Genomic DNA, 13,070 nt, shown 5'->3' on the forward strand with positions numbered 1-13,070 from the left:
TAGATGTTGTACACTGTATGATGATAGTGGAAGAGTTTTTCTGTACGTTGTAGGAAGACGAATGATAGTTTGTATAGTGAGGGTGATTTCAGTGACATGGTTTTAAGGTCAATATAGTACGGTTGGAATGAAGGTTGGCAAGTGGTGTACGGTATTGCTGGTTGATGGTGTGTGTCGTGTGGTGATCAATTCTTGATGCGCACAAACTATCCTTTGGAGGTCGAATGCAAAATCAATGATGTTGTAATACACACAGATAGATGAGACACCAATATTGATCACGCCAAAGTAATCTTGATTCAAACAATAATAACAATGCCTCAGATTTGCTAGATTAGAGCCAAAGAGAAACATAACAGAATAGGGTGAGCAATGAATCCCACCGAAATTGTGCTAGTCAAATAGGGAAGATCTTTCACTTCCGAAATGGCGAATAGAGAAGAACTCTAATCGGAATTTGTAGTACAATAACCCAATAGACATATATACCCTATCAAAGGAAAACTCCTGAGGGAGAAAAACAATGTGCTGACATGCAACATGGCAAAATGTGACACAAAAAACACCCACAGAAAATAAAAATAAAAATGGACCTTGAGATATACAAAATTTGTTGGGTCCCAAACACAAATTTAATAGCTTATTTTTATTTCATGATAGGGATATTGCAGTCCTGTCGTCCTGAAAATTGCTTGTCCTCAAGCAATTGCAAAATTGGGTGCTTTAAGATCTAGTCGTCCTCCCAAGTGGTGTTGTCGAGCGGCAGATTTTTCCAACATTCCAGAAACTCTTTTATGGTGTGGCTCCTTAGCTTCCTCTCACGGATGTCATAGATCTTGGCAGGTACTAGTTCAGCTTCACTTATAAAATATGGTTAAGGAATCTAACATCTTCGAACTAAATGCAAAACAATTTGATCAATGCGCTTCTCATGATAATTCTATTGCTGAAATGACAAGAAATTACAGTCTTGGGCCTCAGTTTGCAGCACTACTAGCTTTGCACCTCTGTTTGGAGTTGAAGAGTTAGTTTAGGCTAGACTGATGGAAGAGCAGGTTAGGCAGGCCCGGAGCACAATCTGATAGTTTGTGGCCTCCCACCTTCCTCCGTTGACCCCTTTTCAACAAGTCACTCCTTCCTCAAGCATTAGTTAGACATCACATTTGACAAGGCATGAATTGGTCATGACTGCACACTCTTCTTACAATTCCTATCTTTGGCTGATTGTCTTCGAGCACTTAGGGCAAGGATAAAACTTGTTCCTCTTCCCACTAATATTTAACTTGATGAAGATCTCACTAAATCAAAGGTGGTGAAATTGAAATATTCTAGGGGTCTTGTTACGAAGGCTAAACACTTAGGGAAATGGATGATCAATAGGAACCTCAGGGTTGTTATATGGAATTCTCCTCTGGTTGGATAGGAATTGAGGTCGTTTTCCAAGGCCAAATGATGGTCACAACAGTACTTAGGCATGACAAAGCTGTTCATCCAGTAGGTGAACAAGAAAGAAACATGTAATAACTTAACAAAGTAAAATACTATTCATTCATCAAATGCTTTTCGTACATAACAATAATGTTTCATCCAACGATGCCAAATGCATAAGTGAAAGCCACATTAATACCCAATACGGTGCTAATGAAATGACACAACCATGTCCGCACTAGTAACTGCTTAACTACCCATTTTGCTAGATAACATCATCCCCCCAGAAAAGAAAAGTCGTCTCCTGGCGATTCAAAACTGACAAAAATAGGAGACAACATACAAACATAGAAACAACATAGACTAGGGAGGAGGTTGCATCCCTGAAGTGTTCTGCTGCCAGCGGAACTCATAAACTTGATCAGTGTGGATGCGTAAGTTCTTCTATGTCTGTGTGTTAACTTCCACTGCCTCCTTCAGGAGAAGTGTTGCCTCCATGGTCTGGGCCTAGGCTATCTGCAATCTTTGTGCGGCCGCTTGCAATCCTTGTTTGACTGCTTTCTTATCTTGCAAGAGCGCTGCTCGCTCAGCTACCCATGTTGCCTACTGGCTAACTTATTCAGTAGCTTACTTCTCTCGAGCTTCTATCTCGACTGCCGTAGACCTCACAGCTGCAATCCTCTTTGCTTCCCTATCTGCCTTTGCACATCGATGAGCATAGTAGACGTATGTTTACCACGTGGGGTAAATAGATTAATGCATACAGACAATAGACAAGAACAACAATACTCCTTTTATTATTCGCATATATGCTGAAGAGATTACATAGTGCTTACAATGATGATTACAACAATAATCCAAAGTTTACATATACCATTACGAAGAACCTTCCCGAAAGGGTCCGTTGGCTACATAACAAGAACCTTCCCAAAGAGACCTGTTGGCTACATAACAATAACCTTCCTGAAGGGCCCCGTTGGCTACATAACAATTACCGATGACATCAACCCGTCGGCTACACAATATCTACCGACGACATCATCCCACCCAAAAGAAAAAAGTCGTCTCTGGATGACAATTACAAAATATCTGAGACAGATTAACAAAATAGAGTACATTAACTGACTAACTACAACAAGATAGATATGTTTCCGTCACACCACTTTCACATTCGTTCTATGCCTTTACCAAATTGGTCTTCAAATCATGTTGCATCTGTAGCCTCTGCTAACACAATACTGTCTCCTTAATCAAGTTGACCTTGATAGCCACCCATGTTGCTTTCTCTGCTTCCAACTCCTGGGTACCTTGAGCCAAGTGTCGTTGTACTGCCTTCAACTGGACGATCAACTGCTCCCAAGCTCTCTATGCATCCACCAAGATAACTTCACATCCAACATCTACTTCAAGTGCCTCAAAGCGTATCACCCCTCTCGAAAGGCTTGCTCCATTGATCTTCCACCTCTGGTACACAGATACTCTATGCCTGCAGCAACTCTAGGTCTCATTAACTGGTCACACTTCCTATGACTGATAACTGCATCGACTAGGGGTTTAGGGGGCATTGTCCTCAGCGGGGTCGAGGGGCAGCACACCCGAGGGGCCCTGGAACACAAAATTCCACACAAAATTCAAACTCACACAAACCTCCATGGAACACACCATTTTTGTGATTTTCTTCTGGTTTCACACTCTTTCAGCCAACCACTTGCGTTTTCTACCTATTTATGTCTTTCCCTTCCCTTCGGCATCATACATTATTCATTCTGAACAATTTTAATTTGTCGTCGTCTTTATTTTTTTTTGCTCCTCTTTTGACTGCTTTCTTCTGCCTTCTCTTCTTTGACCAAATGGAAACTTCTACAAAACCTCCAACCAAAATACTTAGCAACTTCTTCCTGCTACATCGTACTATATTTGAAGCCATGCAAAAGTGCTACTCTGAGCCATACGAGTAAAAGATAAACTCCTGCGTCAACTCCTTGCCATACAGTGGTCTTTGCAATCCTGAAACATCAACTGTTTCCGTTGGTCTTCTTGAGCGTACGACCTTTAAGTTTCCATACTATCATACAAAATGCCTCATGTTTTCCTAACTCTTTTGAATCAAGCCATACATTGTCCACAGATCATAAAATTTGGCCGTAAGGCGATTACTTAGCTCTTGTATTTGAATAACATAAACTCCGTACGGTGCTTGAATATAAAGGGTCCGTATGGTGAATAAGAAGAGTGTACAGTGCCTGCTAGATACCTTTTCAACCTCTCACAAAAAGATTGTACGGGAAAACAATAAAATCTTTGTTGTGCTTCTAGTATGGGGGCTTTTTAAAAAAAAAAGGCTAGACAGTGATTGAAGCTGCCGTACGGTGCCTTCCAGCTTTAACTTGAGTTACCATACGGTGACTTTTCCTCTTTTTTTTAAAACAAAATTAAAATTTTTTTTTTTCCATTTTTTTTTCCTTTTATTTTCAAAATTCTACTGCTCCTTAATCTTCGTCAACGACGAAATAGGTCGTGCTTGATATATTTTCAATTTCGAAACGTTCACTGTTTCCAAAATTGTAATGCCACTCAAGACATAACTGAAAGAATTTAAAACAAAACACAATTCCATAAACGCAAAATTTTAAAAAAAAAAAATCTCAACAAAAGTTCCATTACAAGGACTGAATCACTCTCATACAGAAAAATTCCCAATGAAAGAGAATATCGTCCAAATACATTTCTGTTACAATAAGAATACATAAAGAGTTCAGCACTATAATGAAATACAATTTCATTTCTTGACACCTATGTCCAACTTTGGAACCCTAAATGCTGATTCAGAAGTAACTTCAATAAACATCCTTAGCTACTTGAATCTCGAAGCACCTGAAAACCACACAGAATGCAACATAACACAAACAGGGGCTCAATACACACTGAGTTAAAAGGCAAAATCCATCTGCATACATGTTAGTACCAACATATAGATATCCAAAAGCAGATTTCTAATCCATCTAATATAGTGCAAACCTGATAATAATATGCAAGAAGTAAACAATTACTTTTCATTGCAAAAATTAAACTCGCACTAAGAATAACTCATAAATGAAACATATATGTTCTGAGGTGTCATCGTTATGGCACTAAGTTTCTGCATCCAAATATGGTATGCTCATAGTCATCATATAACGGTATTCTCTATTTTACTTGTCATTGACAGAATAGAGACATGCCTTTTCTCCGTACTTAACCATATAGGTTTAAGTCATAGGTAAGGCCAATTTTCTTTTATGTGAAATTAACCCACCCAATTTTTTTAAAGTTATCACTGAATTAATTAACTGAATAGGATAAACCAAATTCAGCCACCTCGATATACGTTCATCACAGATATTCTTAAAAATACACATCAAACAGATATACTAAGAATGACATGCGGCAATTATAAAATCAGTTTACAATATGATACTACATCCTTAAATCCATCTGTAACACATCTTATACTGCCAAGTTCAAAGGTAAATATGGATAATTACATCAACAGGACTAAAACCTATAATATCAAGATTGGATAGATACCATTGAATTGTTGCACAGTTCAATGATACTTACAAAATCTTCATACTATACTTTTAATTCCCTGCTGACCTAATCATCTATACTTAACATCAAATTGACCAAGATAACGAATCATAATGCACATGATATTCACATCATCAAACATGTATCAAAATCTGCCTCAATTCATATACTACTTTCATTTTATTAAGAACTGAAATTCATCTTACATAATAAAAGAATTCTGTCTTAAGCATCTAATCTCAAACAATTCAATAAAACTAATAGATCACATTATAATCATAGTAAAAAAACTAAGTACAGCCAAATCAAAAGTGAAATCATTAAACAACAGTTAAAGCAGCTTATCACCTTGTTACAACTTTTCATAACTTTAAAGAAATTGTGCTGTCATAGTTTTTTTTTCTTAATTCCTATTTAAAACTATTCGACAGACAACACACCTGGTGTTAATGACCATAGTTTTATCAAGTGTCCATAAGCCAATTAAAAGTAATTCTATCACAGCATTTTCCCCATGGCATCAACTGCTGATAACACCCAAAATTTTAAGCTATCAAATGATATTACAGCATTTCTAAGATTTCGAGCTAACCATATAACTAAATGCCCACCCGATATATTTTAATGCAGATGATCAAAAGTTCCACCATGTTTAGATTCCATTCATTTCGAATGACACAAAATCTTCAATTACAAATGTTTTGACACAGCTTGGGCGGTTTAGATTGGTTTCATACCCGTGAACTATCTATGCAATACATATGACAGGCTCGGGTTTATAACCCCATTTTACTGCGAAATAGAGAGACTCCCGCCCACTCTAACATTTATAGATAGGCTAAGTATGGCGATACAGAACCATTCAAAACTCAGACTCATACTATTACTTCCTACAGATTGTAAAACAAATAGCCCTCTTCCAAAACAACATATGATGACTAGAATCTCAACAACCGACAAAAAGCCTATGCAGTTATAAACTTATTCAAATCTTAATGCAAACAGGGTATCGACTATTATCGAGTAAACACAACATTGATTTAGGTTTCATGCAAACTGTTTAACAAAATGTCCTTGACAGGGTGTCAAATAATAACAGTTTACTAAGATTCCAAATATCATATGAACACCTTATACAATTATAAATAAATCCAAATCATATGCATATTCAACAAGGTATCGACTGTTACTAATTGAAACTTTTCTATATTTCAATAACATAATAAAAACTGTGCTGATAAATGTCAGTTCAACATTGTTTAAGTTTCATGATAGCTATTTGACATAATGCCTGCCCTCGATTTTCAAGCGAACTGATACACCCAGAATCCATAACAACTACAACATAAATAAATGATTTAACAAACACCATAAATTCAAAATGCATCATAAACTCAAGACAAACAGAGCTCCCTCAATAAAACTCGAGGCATCACAATTTAACGACTACCACAACTCAATTCGAAGCTTAACAACAAGCAACGTTTCCCAGAGGATCACGCTATACCCACATCCATATTTGGATGTACACAGAGTTTAACAACCCAATGTCCAGCCCTGCATACACCCAACCATGGGTGCTGATATAATACGAAATCATATCCAAACATTTTAACAAACATAGTTTGCAAATCCAAATGAAACACATACAACTAAAATAGAGTATAGGGTTTTAAAGAGAGGCCCCCTACCTCCAAAATCTGAGAAGGTGAACAAAACTCTCAACCCACTGCTCTGCAAATTCTGCTTGTCTCCGAAGCCCCAAAAGCCGAATGAAAAACTTGAAAGAAATCTCGACACAACGAATATCAAATGCTGTGAGCAACTCAACAAACTAACACCCATAACATAGAACTCCTTTCCAACCATATTGCCTAATACACAGCAACACCTCATAGGTGGCTTACTTCACAAAACAATCGGCCAAATGCCCGGCCAAAACCCTGCAATTTTCAAAACACCAAAATGGAATGACCGACTCATTCCTAAGTGCCATTACTTCCCACCTTCGTGCATTAATTCCACTGCAGGACTGGGTACAATGACAGCCCATATGTACTGCCAAACTTGGCTTACAAAACAATAATATAATGCCACAAGAAAGCATTCGAAACCCTCAAGTTTTAGGAAGAATGATCCTTCATTAGTATGTAGGTCAGGAGTATAACCTTTATTAATGCAGTGCTGCGAATATAACTTAACATATGCAAGGTTAACTTGACTATCTCCCACATTAACTTATGAGAATCTATAAATATATATATAAGAGTGATAATCTCACATTCAAACTTATGAATTGTGTGTGAATTTTCATTAAATATTCACATTTATATATATATGTATATAAATATACATGTGAATTAATATCCACACATATGTCTATATATATATATATATATATATATATATACCTAAAACATAAAAGAGAACTGAATTTCTCAAAAGATATAAGAACACCATCATAAGAGAGAAATTATCAAAAACACCTGAAAGAACATGCCATCTACACAATAAATGTAATTAATCTCCAGAATTCAATACAACATCCAAGGCTCATCATAAAAGAATAAGATAAATTCTTGTCATTTAAATGAATTATAAATATTATGCTGAATTACATCTTACCACAATACTAGGGTCACGCAATTAATCTTCAAATTAAATTCACTTCCATATTACGCAACTCAAGTATCAGTTCCAAGTTCAAACATGTACTAATAATCAACGAAATCAGCCAGATCAAAACAGCTGAATCTTCAAACAATAAACTGACATAAACAGATTATGATCACTAAAATTGTATCTGCATAGACCACATCTCAACTAACTAAATTAATCAATAGATAAATAAAGTTTGATAATGTCTTAGCAAGAAACTAGAAACATAGCAACAACTGAAACATAAGAAGAGAATCAAGTAGAAGTAAGGTTAGGCGTGACAAGAATTTCCTGCCCGTCTAATGTCCACAACTTTATTGCTCCGCTATCACCTACTGCTCGGATCTGGTATGGCTCGACCCATTTGACTTTAAACTTGACTGGTTTGATTTTGTTCTATCCGTCATATTTCAACACCAACTGTCTCGGTTGGAACTTGTTCAATTTCAAGTGTTTATCATGCCATGCTTTGCACCTGTTCTGTGTTGCCTCCGTGGCCCATTGTGCTTCCAATCGCCGCTCATCAAGTTTATTTAAGCTACACGATCTTTCCCTCAGGTTTTCCATATCGCCCAGTTTGCTCTCGAAACTTGGTACCATGAATTCCGTCGGTTGCCACTCCTTGCCGTCAATAACTGTATTCTTGATTTTAGAACCTTCACTCCTTACAGCTGAAGCTTTTATTAAACCCTTCCTTTTTGTTTCCTTTGCAGACCGTATGATGTGTTTTCCTTGCTGCCAACACCTTTCTACTATATCTGTGGTTTGATGTATCATTTTCTTTCTGCGTAGTCTGTTTACTGTGTATCGTATGGTGGAATCTTTCATTTTTATAGGTTTGTAGTGTAAATTCTTCCCTTCAGCTTTTGTCATAACCGCCTTTCCTTCTTTCGCTTCTTTGTATTCCTTCGGACATTCCTTTCCCTCTTTTTTCTCACATTTGTCGACCCTTAACATATTACAGCTCAGAAAGAGCACGTAATCCTCCTTCTGCCAATGGAAAAGGCCGTTCACCGAATCCAAAGCATCGTTCGTCAATCCACCTTCCAACCATAGGACTCCTTCCTCATTGGGTTCCAGTCGCTGCTTTCCTTCATCCTCTTCTTCGGAATCAGATAATACATCTTCTTCGTCCACCATTTGTGTGTGTAAATCAATAATGAATTTTTGTCCTTAGCTTTCCATTGATAGTGTACTCTTCTTCTAGTCATGCTTAACCCTTGCTTGTACAAGCCATCCTTGGCCCAAAATGACGTCATATCCTCTCCTTTTCAGCGGGATGACGACGAAGTCGAGTAGGAACAACTGTGTTCCAATAGTCACTAGTTGTGCCATTAGGATTCCCAACGGTTTGATCCCGTGCTGGTCTGCCATGAGCAACTGGAACGTCGGTGGCCACAACGTAGGCTGTCCCAACTTCTTCCAAGTATCTTCTAGTAGGACATTTACCCCTGAACCTCCGTCCACAATTGTGTCTGAAAGGACTGTTCCTAATATACCCATCTCGACGACCGTCGGATGTTGTTTGGATGTGAGAGCTCATAGCATTGGGCCTGCTATACTTGCTCTGCTTTCCTTTTCCCTTCCGTCCGTTGTACTTGCTCCACTTTCCTTCTCCCTTCTGTTTTCTTCTGGCAATTTAGCAGTCGAAGCGATGTTTGTGAGTGCCGATCGGATTTGAGGCATTGTGAGCAGCAGATCGTTTATTTTGATTGGTACTTCAGTTTGTAATATCTGCGATACGATGTTCTGTTAGTATTGTCCTTCAAGTGTGTTTTCTTTGCTTGCATTGCCTTCTCAATTTCCACCCATATTTCTTCTTATCTCTTCTTTTCCTCCGTCGGGTCAGGGTATAGTTTTGCTTATTTTTGTGTGATTGCCAGAACCTCCTCTTCGTCCGTCCCAATGGTGATCAAATTCACTTTTGATTTCGGGCACTTGGCATCTTCATGATCTCCAGGACCGCACCATTGGCATAACAACTTTGGTGCATTTTCCGTTGTACAGTCTCGGGCAAAGTGGCCCCACAAATTGCATGCTCAACATTGAACCATCGGGCAACCGTTCGCATTGTATTGAATTCGGTTGCGGCTCATTATTATTGTTGGCATTGTTGTTGATTTGCCCTCGTCTATTATTTCTGTATCCTCTCGACGTGGCATCCTCATTACTGGTGTTTTTGCTCCCTCCTGACATGGAAGCCTCATGGGTCAGGAGGACTTGTTGAGGTCCTCTTGTTTTCATATTGAAAGGGCATTCTTTTGTGGAATGTTCCATGATCTGGTAGATCTCACAGAACTGGTTCTTTGGACAAGATCCCTTCGTGTGACTTTTTGTCTTACATTCTGTGCACCATAGCTCGTTTCCCTGCGTCTCTTTCTGCATGTTCTTAAATTCCTTCATCATTCGGATCATATCCTTATGGAGAGCTCGGACCTTCTTGCTGCCCTTTTCGTCATTGCTGCTCTCTTCTTCCGAAGACGCGTTGTCATCTGAATCAGATGAGCTACTCGTCTTCTTGTTTGTTTTCTGCTCACTTTCTAAGTTAATCGCTCAATTGTATTCTTCAATGTATGACGATGGCAGCACAATCTTCATTTTCTTCCGTAACTTTGGGTGTAGTCCTTCAATGAACCAATTCTTTTGCAGCCCATCTGTTGGCTTACTTTCCATCTTGTTTATTAAGTCTTCTAATTTTCTAGCATATACTCGAACTATTTCATTTTTTCCTTGCTTTGTGTTGTATATTTCGATTCTCTGCTATGATCTCATTGTCGTTGCATAGCAATTGAAATTCGGTGATAAACTCCTTTTTAACTTCTGCCCATTTGGTTAATTTTTGGGGATCCGTATTGGCAAACCAATCAATTGCGACACCCCTTAGGGTTGCCGAAAATTGTTGGACCCATTCATTTGTATCGGTTACGCCATTCGCCGTCCAAATTGTTTTGCATGTCTTACAGTGTTTGATTGGATCGACCGTTCCATCACCAGTAAACTTTGACAATTTTTCCTTTGGTCTAGCTATTACTATTCGAGTTGGAGGTACTTGTTGTGTACCCACACTGTTTTGCACACCCGTGCTATTCCGAACACCCGCATTGTTTTGTACACCCGTGCTATTCTGAACACCCGCACTGTTTTGAACAGTCGTTTTATTTCTTATAGTTGTGCTATTTGGTGAAGAAGGGTTTTCATCAAGCGAAGCTATCGGTTCTGAAAGTGTATTTCGTACGAAGAGTTCACTCCATGCCCGTGCTCCCTTGGTAGTTTGAGCCATGCGAGTTAATCCCCTTCCATCTGGATTCTCCTCCCTCAGCGTATGCAGGTTAAGAAATTCCTCCCTTGCTTCTTCCACCAAATCCAACCGCTGTCGATTCTCTTCTAGCAATTCCTCAGTGCTTCGATGTCCGTTGGCAATCTGCTGAAACCTTCGTTTGCGCTCAACCTATTGTGCCAAAATTAAATTCCCTTGTGCTGTGCATATTTCATTTTTTTCCTTTAGCTTATTCTTATTTTTGTTTAGCTGATTCGGCATTAGTCTTCATTCCTCTGCCTTTGCTCCAGGTCCATTGGGCAACGATGCCAAATGTTTACCATATGGGGTAAATATTAATACATACAGATAATGAAACAAGAACATGTAATATTAGTATTCCTTTTATTATTCGCATATGCCAAAGATATTACATAATGCTTATGATGATTACAATGATCCCGAAGGGTGTATATATACTTTCCGAAAAACCTTCCTGAAGGGGTCTGTCAGCTACATGACAATTATCGAAGGGCTCATCAGCTACATAACAAGAACCTTCCCGAAGGGGTCCGTCAGCTGATTTACCATTTTGCCAACAACAATGTCCTTATATGCCCCTACTATCTCATGTGCAAGCTTTTCCATAGTAGTGTTGCACGGTCCCAACTCAGGCTCTGTAGCCCAATCAACCAACACCTCCGGTGTTTCCATGGCTAGCCATCCCTTGGCCTCAAAGCAAGAGCGAAAACACTCAAGATAAACCCTTCAAATATAGGTTTGGACTAACTACAACTCCTTCCTACGGGTCAAAGCCTGATACCCAACAATTCGTCCTCTCTCTAGCACAACCCCCAAGGCTCTAATGTATGCCTTGCATCTGTCCTCATCCGACCCATAATCCTCTTTTTCCATAGCGTTGACATCCTGCTCCATATTTGTATCCATCTGTGCTTCTTTTGTGGTAGCCATGTTCACAACCGATGCAACCTCCTCATCTTTGGGCACATCCTCGGACTCTAGTACTCCCACCTCCTGTGGCTCTAATATGGTAGCTACTCGTCGGGATACCTCTCCCCACCTTGGGGATTGAATGGAAGAATTGACCTCTGTAGGAATGAGTCGAAACTGTTGTCTCAGGAATACACTGGCTCTATCCATCACCTCAACCTTCTCTGGTTGTGCTGTTTGTGGTTGTTCTGTTTGGGTCATCTCAATGCTCTTGACTGGTTGTATTGGCTATGCTGGTTGGGCCTTGACCAATAAAGATGAAGATATGGTGACAACAGTGTCAGAGCTGATCACATTTAGTCAAACCCGAGGTTTGGTCTCTGGCACGTACATATCTATTAACTTTGCTGTCGGCACTGCTAGTGCAACTGGATCTGCGGAAACATGCTGTAGAGTCATAACATTTGTGATTACTGTTGTAGCCATAGGTGGAGTCATGACAATTGGCACATGCATTTGGCCAAATGGAAGAATAAGCAGGGTGGTGGTTAAGTGTGCCGAAGTCGGCAACTGGGGAGGAGTGAAAAGTGTGGACCCTCCAATTGTCGCATTGTTTGCAGCTTTTGCCAATGTACTCTCTTCCTCCTAATGGGTTCCACTACTCTTTGTGGTCTCCTTGCTTCCACTGTTCGTGTCACCGTACGCATCTAACCCATAGAATACCCTCTTTTGACCGGCCGTTGTACCACCTGTGTCCAAATGCCTTTAGTAGAATACTGGGGGTTCTCTTGGCACTAATTTCCCTCTTAGTGAAACTTCAAAATCGAAAGGCTGGAATTTGATCAAGGGCTACTTCTAGAAACAATCCGATGGCATGATGCGGCATATAAAATGTCTGATGCTATAATGTCATAAACTCCTCCATTCTATCTGCGAGGACCATGGCCCAATCATACACAGTACCATTCATTATGCTGTTCATGATTGTAATTTGAGGTAGGGCGATACCTGAGGCCCTACTCGCCCCGGTTAACCTTCTTTTTATTACATGCATAATACATCTCCAATGGCCCTCTCGGATGAAATCCCGCTGTAGTCCTTGACTCTTGGTACCTTTCACAACAGACTCAAATTCCTCTGGTGTGAGGTCGCATCCTACCAATTTTACCTGATACTCCTCGCATTCTTGCAGCAACTTGTGATTCTT

General features: G+C 39.4%; 1 protein-coding gene across 1 annotated transcript in view; it reads left to right on the forward strand.

The window, feature by feature from the left end:
• Nucleotides 1-13,070, forward strand: part of LOC149552339 (Glyceraldehyde-3-phosphate dehydrogenase-like family protein) — a 244,872-nt gene that overhangs the window by 131,541 nt on the left and 100,261 nt on the right. The window lies entirely within an intron of this gene.

The sequence above is a fragment of the Cupressus sempervirens genome, chromosome 6 (assembly GCF_028749045.1).
Source record: "Cupressus sempervirens isolate cs-2001-9-10 chromosome 6, ASM2874904v1, whole genome shotgun sequence".
NCBI lineage: Eukaryota > Viridiplantae > Streptophyta > Pinopsida > Cupressales > Cupressaceae > Cupressus > Cupressus sempervirens.